Source organism: Ceratosolen solmsi, unplaced genomic scaffold (assembly GCF_000503995.2).
Source record: "Ceratosolen solmsi marchali unplaced genomic scaffold, CerSol_1.0 scaffold8, whole genome shotgun sequence".
Taxonomy (NCBI): Eukaryota; Metazoa; Arthropoda; class Insecta; order Hymenoptera; family Agaonidae; genus Ceratosolen; species Ceratosolen solmsi.
Window position 1 is genome coordinate 1,298,350 of NW_011948439.1, and position 7,999 is coordinate 1,306,348.

The following is a 7,999-nucleotide window of genomic DNA, read 5'->3' on the forward strand; positions in this document are numbered from 1 at the left end:
AGCAGGAAAAAAAGGGAATGATAATTTAGGTTGCGAGAACAATTTTTTATTTTGGCGCTGTCTCGACCCACGGAATAAGTTAATAGACTTTCAATAATACGTGCTTGTATTAGTTACTTCAATTCCCTTTCAAATCCCAGGCGGAATATATAGACCTGACAGTAATATAGCGTATTATGTCACTTACAACTCTCATAAACAGATAAGGGAAGAATAGTAGACGACGAGCATCGTCTTCTATTACAAAGGTGCGCCAAGGTTTTTATAACACTTATCCGTGATTACGTGATGCACTATTCATGCATTTTCAGATGCAGCCCAGCGCTAAAGTATCCGTCTAACAAAGAAAGCACGAGCAGCGTATAGGCTTATGCACTAGATGAAAAAGAATGAATGTACTTCTACCATCGAACTCGTAGCGCAGATTTTACAAAAACAAAAACAACAAATATAAAAAAAAACAAAAAACAAAAAAAAAATTCGGATCAACTTCAATCGCGAGCGCTGCAAGATTCCTTCCTGTGCACTAGTAAATAAAACGACCTCGCGACGCTTTCATCCTCCCAGGAAAAAGAAGAAAAAAACGAAGAAAAAAATGATAGACACGTACGAGTGATGAGAGTTCGGACAAAAAGGTCGCGTATGAGCGCGAGCAGCTTGCCGGATAAAGCGGCCTCGGTGAAAAAAAATAATAAATGAATAAATAAAAAAAAAAAAAATAAAAAAAACAAGTGCACGGGTAGGAAAGAGCGCAAAGAGCGGGGAGTTAATGTATGTACGTACGCGTGTCCCGGTGGGAAAAAAGGCGCGCGCATCGATTTTCTACTAGGATCGTGATGTATTCCTGGGTCAGAGCGGGTGAGAGAGAGAGAGAGAGAGAGAGAGAGAGCGAGAGTACAATGGAACGGGAGCGAGAGAGACAAAGTTAGATAGAGGCAAAGGTGGATAGGTGGAAAGCGCGAGTCCCCGGCAGATGGCAAAATAAATTAAGCGGGAAATTACCACTGCAGCGAGCGTCGCTCTCCATTCACGAATTAATCGTGAATGTACCAAAGAGGAGTCGGATCGATCCGTCCGTGTATCCATCCGTCATTGAGATGCCGACCGCACCTTCCGTCATTAATCCTTGACGTTGAGCGTCAGTTAAAAGCCGGCAATGACTAAAAATACGCCCATGTATCGTCGTGGCGTTTAATGTCGAACGAGGGAAGAGTCGAGCTATTCTTTTAAATTAGCTCCTCGGCAGTCGGGAAGGGACAACGCGGAAATTTTTTAATTAAAAGGTAAGCCCAAACCGGGAGAAGTAAATTGTAACCCTTTGTCCGGCGTACGTGAAAATTGCATTACTGCGGGCACCGGATGCAAACGAAAATAGAGATTCGGCTTTGAAAATCCATAAGTTTATAATTGTTTCTTTGTGCGATTGAAAATTTTAGTCCACTACGCATGATCGAGTCGACATTTCATGTTATTATTGTTAATTGTATTTAGAAAATACATTACGTTTTCGGTTTACGAATACCGTTTGCATACCGTTTGTAGCGAAACGCTACGATATTATCCTTTAGAAACATTCTCGTTAATACCTCACTCGAGAAATGTTGAGACAATTCGCTAAATGCCTTACGATCCGATCGAGCTAAATAAAACTTATTCCTACTTTCTTCTCATTGCATACCTCGCATTGCATTACGTCGCTTGCTAAGGCATCAACTTACATTATTTTGCAAGTAAAATTTTGATGAAATTTGCGAAAGCCGCTGAGCGCGAGACTTCGGAAAAACGAATTGCAAGTGTATTTGTTGCTCGACGATCCTTAAATATTTTTCCAAGCATAAAGAAATGCCTTAAGGGCACGTGATTGTACGTACGTCGAGCACGATCCAACAAAGAAGGGAAGAAGTGCTCTAAAATTTCGATAACACACGCACATACGTCGAGCGCCACTATATATCTCTTAGTAACTATATCGGCTTACGGAAGAAAAAAAATCAACTATTACTGCACACTGATATATATATATATATATATACATGTCTAAAGCGGCAAATGGATAAGGCCTTTGGTATCGGTGAATCAATCTCCGGGGACTTACTATACCGTATGCTCGAATGATTCGATCGACGTTTCCCCCTCTCGTACGATGGAAAATTAAATTTCTTTCCTTGCCGCTCTCTAAGGTTGGAACGTAAGTTGTAAATGCAATGGCACCAACGGCTGTCCTCTTGAAATCCAAGCGAGTAAAGGTTGCGAATGTATATAGATATAATGGCGCAGTGCTTTGATACGTTTGCGATCTTGAGCTTTAATATTTGTAGGTGGAAGCGTTGATTTTGTATCATTGCTTTGAAATGAAAGAGAAATCGTGTGAAAAGGTTGGAAAATTCACTATTGTGCAAAGATTTGAAGATAAAGTGCTCTATTAAAAAGATGGAAAAGCTACGCATTGAAAGTGATTTTATAGATGATATCGTCTCACCGTAAGTTACGTGATGTTTAGACAGGAATTATTATTAAAATTAATAATTTATTCACATTATTTTTTATTTAAATATTTTGGAATATTAAGCAGTTCATCGCGAAGATTAATACACTTTTCTTCTCTAGAAAAATACAAAAGCTCAGTGTATTTACTACTGTCACTGCTGCTGCTGCTGCTACTGTATGTTTATAATATTGTAGATGAAAATTTAATGCTAATAACGTTTAAAATATAATTTATAATTGTACGAATAAATATTACAAACTCAAATAAATGAGTCAACCTTCTTTTTTAAAGATCAATAAAATGAAGATAATGTTTTACAATTTTGTAAAGCACTTACACAAGTATCACAAGAATAAAGAATTGCGTATTAAAAATATGGAAAAAAATTTTCATTTTACTTGTCAAATAGTTTCTCTGAAAATAATATATCAAAAATTTATCAAATAGTAAGAATTACCTACACTATATCTAACAATGCATGAAACGAATGAAAAAAAAATGCAAATACGTATCAGCGTAATAATCAATACAAAACTTTTTTATTGCAGATTCTCCGTTGAAGGCTGCCCAAACTTGAGAATCATAATATTGGCTTCGAAATTTATGTACTTAAATAAGATCAATTAACAGTTTTTACGGACGTACTACTCTTAATTAACATCATTTGCGCAAATTCATTACATCAAATATTGAAATTCAAATTTCTTACTCGAAAGCATAAAAATCCAGGTTACAGTTTGGATTTTACTTTGGCAGCGGAAGCGAATAGATGGAGAACTCGAGGCAGCGTATTGATTCGTTAATTTTCTAACATAAGCAGATACGTTGAGAGAGAATAGAATATGTGGTAAAAGAAGGGAGAGAGAGAGAGAGAGAGAGAGCACATGACGGTAGTAGAATGTACAAAAATAATTGCCTAATGTACCTTTAAAACGCTAAACGTAAATGTGGAAAGTACTTAGCGTTTAATTAAAAATACATTTACAGCCTAACGATTGATCGATCGCATATAAGTAATTATAATTTCAAATATAAACAGTGCATTTTTTTTTCTTAGCCATAATAGAAGATCGCTGATGATTATACGCGTAAAGTCAACTCCAAATTTCCCTGCACTCCACCGTAACTACTAATTAACAATAAATTCTATGTTTTGTGCACACTGTGCAAATAACTTAATAATACCAAGAAAATTAATTTATGTAAAAAGTAAAGTAACTTAACTATTTCAAAATAAGTTTCATTTTTTTGTAATATGATACGTAACTGTGACTACTAATAAGGAATATTGGCCATTATAATTGTAAATATTTTTAAGTATCAGCGAAAAATTAAAGTAACTATAATACCTTTTCGTAGATTGTATCGCAGAGAAAGAAATTGTACGTAAAGAAAAATGTTGTTTCATTTTAAAAGTGCAATGTCCAATATCTTTCATTTATTTCGAGTAAATAATCTCGCGTCGATTATACGATAACTGTTAAGAATGTGCATGTTCCGCTAGTAATTTAAATTAAAGATGGATTTTAAAGGGGAAACTTGGACTCGTATATGGTATACTAAAATTTTTAATATTAATATTTTTTGAATAGTTGGCAATTTATCGATAAAATAGACATAATATTATTAAAAATATTATTTTTTATTTTATCATATTTTAAATTGTTGCGTGAATTATGCGTGAATTATATAATAAGGTTAAGAGGGATGATTTAATTTTTATTTTGTAGAGGTAATAAAATAGTGAAAATTGACAATGTAGAGTGTCAGCCTCATAGTTCACTGCTTCACTACGCGTACTTTATAAAATTACGGTAATATACGCATAAAAAGCCGAGAAGCATAAAGTGTCATGACGATCAGCTGGAAAAGAAAGGCAAAAGTGAAAAAATATTTTTATTTATGGAATATTAAAGTGTTGTAATAATAATGATATTAATTATTTGGCAATGGAGCGTAAACTAAATGGAGATAAACTAAATTGCAATGGGATAATGGTAATGGAAAAAGTTCTTTTACTGTTTCTGATGGCACAAAATCTTCCCGAATAGTAAATGATTCTCGGAATTATTTACGAAGTAGCACCTAATATTTAGTAGTGCTTTATTCGCGTAACATTAATTGCCAAAATAAATAAAAACATATAACACAATGAGAATAAAGATAATTTTATGATTTATTTACAAGGACAATGGCATAAAGCAAATAGCTAGACGCGTTCGAACGATAATCAAATGTAAAATTATAAATTATAAATTCTTCTGGAAAGACTTGCTAATAATCATAAACTAAAAGCCTACGGGCTTCCTAATTATGAATAAATCAATGTATCACAATAATATAAATTATAGTCGTACCTAATGCCCGTGTATTAAGAGATACCATATCTGTTAGGAACCTTAATTGGATAAGAGATCTTGCGCCGATGGCATCTACTAGCGATATCAAATTAATCGGATGCTGCGTCGATGCATTGAGAGTATAGGCGAGTGAGTAGTAGCGAGTAGCCTTACGTACAAACACCATAAATATCTCGGTGCAATTTGGATGGGATGGGCGAATACCGTATCATCCTTGGCTTTAATAAAACAGCATTAGGTAGGGTATTTAGGTAAATAGAGGTAATAAAAGCGACAGACAGAAAAGTAAGATCATAAAGCGAGACGGCTAATCGATGCCCGAATCGTTTAGCCGCGCGCCAAACAAATATTACACAGCCTGAATTTACAAAAACGCAGGGGGTCGATTGTAGTGATGGTGAGGCGAGTGGATTGTGGATGGGATTTGCGCGGGGGTATGGGGGGGAGGGGAGGGGAGGGGGGAGGGGGAGGAGGAGGAGAGAACAGGCGAGTGGATTGTGGATGGGATTTGCGCGGGGGTATGGGGGGGAGGGGAGGGGAGGGGGGAGGAGGAGGAGGAGGAGAGAACAGAAAGATCAGATCTCGGGGTTTTGGTGTACGGTAGAGTCATTTCCCGTTTAATTTTAGTTTGGCGCTCGCGCAAGAGTCGGGCACGGCACCCTCGGCGCCCCCAACCCTCGTCGCTCTCTCCAATGTAAACGCTAACCCGTCATCGTCGTAACTGACCGGAGACAAAACGAGCCTCGTCGAAAATTACCGTCGCGTTCTAGCCTTGGCCGAGCTTATCGACTTTTTTTCCATCATGTGCGAGGGAGAGCGTATGGCGGTTCCTGTAGCAAACTTATTATCGGAAGCGGACGGAAATTCTTATGCCGTCTCGATGACGATGGGGTGGAAGAACGACTTGGTCGTGGCTTTTCATTTTCACCTCCTGTTCCCTCACACTCCCCCGCTCCCGTCTCCCTGTTAATCTCGTGCAGTAGGGTGCGCGCGCCAAGAAAAGGAAATTGCGCCGGCGTTGATTGGACAGGAGTCAGGCAAAGGCCGCAAATTTCATGGGAGTCATGGGCGGTCTGCGGTGCGGCTGCCGATTTACGTTTCAATGCTCGAGGGAGAGCGGAAGAGTGGGATCGCGTACCGAGTTGTCGAGAACTTAATGTAGAGAGGCGAAATGAGCTGAAAATAAGGTTAGCAGGCGATGGTGGTTCGCCAATTTGGGGCCTTGAGAACTGCTCTTGGAAGTACGGGAAACTTTTTCCAATCCTTCTATATTTATTACCAAAAGCTATAGTGAAATAAAAGAACGACGTTGCGACGAATGGGAGGGACGTGCATTTACGGAGACTAGCAGAATGCTAAAAGCTTTAGTCAGCTCAGGTTTTATTATCAAAGCCATAAAAATAGCGTCGATCATTGGAGTGTCCATTTAATAACGAGTAATTGCGGTATTTTTGATAAATTTATATTCTACGAGAGAGTAATCTGATTTTTATCGCTTAGCTTTCTAATGTAAACATATGCTTTATATCGAGTATAGTTTTACTTGGGGATTTTTCCTCAGCAATTCACCGTTTGCGTGTTCTTTCAAGCTTTAAATAACATTAGGAATATGACGAATGAAAACTTTCGAGGGAAATGACGAATAAATAACGGGAGATAATATTCTCGACTGCATGAAAAAGAAAATAATAATAATATTAATGATAATAACAATAATCGGTAGATCGAGATCTAATAGATTTGTAAGAATTTGTTGTTTTTTTTTTTTTTTTTATTAAAGAAAAAGTCCGACAAAATAATCTAAGAAATTAATAAACTGCTTATCGATAATTATATTATAAGGTAATTGGCGAATAATAGATCGTCTAATTAAAAAGTTTTTATTTGATAAATACTTTCCACGTCGAGTTGCTTTATAACGGTTATTTATTCACACTCCGATCTCTCGTGTTGAGACTTGGATCTTTAAGCCTCCACCACCCATCACCTCCAGCCCCCACCACCACGAATTCATCTGCAAACATGACGTTTTGTCGGTAAAATAGCGTTAGTAGCCTTACGAGTCTGTTGAAGCCTGAGAATATTTGACAAATTACGTTATCCCCGTCATCCGCCTGATTGGACAAATTCGTCGTTGTGTCGGATCACATCGCCAATTTTCTTTCTTGTATTACGAAACACATAATAAAACGATATTTTATGGCTTAATAAAAGTAAATTGTTGCTTGAAAGAAGCGTGATGATAATACAAACGAAATTCGTTAATTCTTCTCCTAGAATGGGGTAAAGAGTATTAATACGAAATTAAAAATTAATAAGTAATGTTTACTCAAATATATGAATCTTGCGTACTTTGCATATTTACAAAATTTAATCAAACTCTTGGTGGCCGAGAATACTCAATTAAAAAAGATAATATATAAATCATTTGAAAATTTGAATATTATCTTTGCCTGAATTTAATATTAAAACTAATTCTATGCCTCTATTATTAACTACACAGTTGTTATTATTATTGCATTACTTATTTTTTATTTTTTCATTGGTCCTGTTTAATGTAGATAAAAAGATTATGTATCTTTTTATGGAAAAGTAATGGTATTCTAATAATGGGCATGCAGCAGAGTATCCGAGACATTAGACTATTGAATTTATGTGGCAATTTCGTCGACGGTTATCGTCACATTTAAAATACCTAGAAAAACTGCTGTTTTTCACTTTAATCCACGATAAGAACGAATTTTTCATTCGTTTAAAAAAGTTGTAAATGCCAACATAGTGAATCTTCCAGACGTAAAAGACCAGGCCAGTAAAAGGTAATTTTACAGGTTGCACGGAGCTCTATTCATTCGAAAGAGGCTCGTTCGTCCATCAAAGATGGACATGTGGAAAAATAATAAAGCTACGCAGCAATACAGCAATTAGCGATACCTGAAAGTACATAAAACTCTTAATCAATCCATTTTCATGGAAATGGCGCCTCGAGTCTTGATCTTTCATGGTTCTCAGTTTTGGAAGCGCCATAATGAATGCCAACATACGATGCAAGAATTTCGAGCGAGTTGGAGGCCTTTGGATTACTCGGTCAATTACTACGGTCGTATTTTTCTTTCTAAAACAATAGCCACTATACGGGGGGGGGGGGGGGGGG